This window comes from Coffea arabica, chromosome 7c (genome assembly GCF_036785885.1).
Source record: "Coffea arabica cultivar ET-39 chromosome 7c, Coffea Arabica ET-39 HiFi, whole genome shotgun sequence".
Lineage (NCBI taxonomy): Eukaryota > Viridiplantae > Streptophyta > Magnoliopsida > Gentianales > Rubiaceae > Coffea > Coffea arabica.
This window is the reverse complement of record NC_092322.1, coordinates 33,543,218-33,544,557: the sequence shown is the minus strand read 5'-3', so window position 1 is coordinate 33,544,557 and position 1,340 is coordinate 33,543,218. Positions and strand designations below refer to the sequence as shown.

The window sequence follows — 1,340 nt, the reverse complement described above, 5'->3', positions numbered from 1 at the left end:
ATTTTTCCATTTTTACCAAGTTGATTATCCTTTAATTGTTTACCACTATTAAGAGTGATTACATTCATATGTTCTCCAGGATTCACCTTAATTTTACTTGAAAATTTGTCCGGTTGCCTCAAATTAGTGAAATTAGCAATAGTACCTAATTGGCCTTGCACGTCCCTAATCATGGTCATCATATTGTTCATGCTTGTTTTTGTTTCATGAACATGATTTTCAAATTTAACCTCTAAAGTTGAAAAACGTGACTCAAGTGGCCTTTTTTGAAAATCGGGTGGATTGATAAGTTTTTGTGCATTTGATTGGACTCTCCACCCTAAATTTGGATGATTCTTCCAACTGGGGTTGTAAGTGTTTGAAAAAGGGTTATTTTGAGGTGGCCGATTATAGTTGTTACCATTATGAACTTATTCCATATGAAAACAATTAGAACTATTATGATTACCATCACATGTTGAACAACAAGCAACACTTATATGAGAATTTGAACCATTTCCCCCTTGTTTACTTAGCAACCTCTCAACATTATCCATATGAGAGTTAAACATATTTCTAATTTAGCATTTAAAAAGTTGAGAGTCTCGATTTGATACATACTTGCTGCTCTTCTTGAGTTACCTCTTTCATTTGCCCACTGATAGTTGTTAGAGGTCATTTCCTCTATCAAAACTTGAGCATTCTTGATTGATTTTCCCATTAAAACTCCACCGGTGGCAGTATGTATGTTGATTTTGGTTGGATGGTTGAGGCCATTATCGAAAGTTTGAACAACCAACCAATCGGCGAGACCATGATGAGGACATCTTCTTTGAATATCTTTAAATCTCTCCCAAGTATCATATAACGACTCATTTTTATGTTGAGTGAAACCTGTTATATCCATGCGAAATTTAGCCATTTTTCCAAGAGAAAAATATTTATTTAAGAATGCTTTTGTCAACTCACCCTAAGAAGTGAAAGTATTAGGTGGATAAGAATTAATACATACTTTCACTTTATCACAAAGTGAAAAAGGAAATAAGCTTAACTTAATTGCATCATCACTTACTCCATTTATTTTGATTGTACCACATAAATCCATGAAGTTAGTTAGATGACTATTAGGATCCTCCATTGCATTTCCTCCAAATTGACTTTGTTGAACCATTTGAATTAGTGAGGGCTTGAATTCAAAGTTATTTGCATTAATTACCGGTCTTGCAATGTTAGTTAGTACTCCCGATTCATTTAGTAAGGTATAATCCCTCAAAGGTCTTGGCTTTTGTTCTTCCATTTCAACAGAAATTTCACCTATACTCTCCATCTCAATTTGCTATTGTTGGGCTTGTCTTCTTTCT

General features: G+C 34.0%; 1 non-coding gene across 1 annotated transcript; it reads left to right on the top strand.

Annotated features, from left to right (window-relative positions):
• The first annotated feature begins 788 nt into the window (after positions 1-788).
• Positions 789-895, top strand: LOC113700249 (small nucleolar RNA R71). Its single transcript, XR_003450593.1, has one exon. It is a non-coding gene; the product is annotated as a small nucleolar RNA R71 (small nucleolar RNA).
• The last annotated feature ends 445 nt before the right edge of the window (positions 896-1,340 follow it).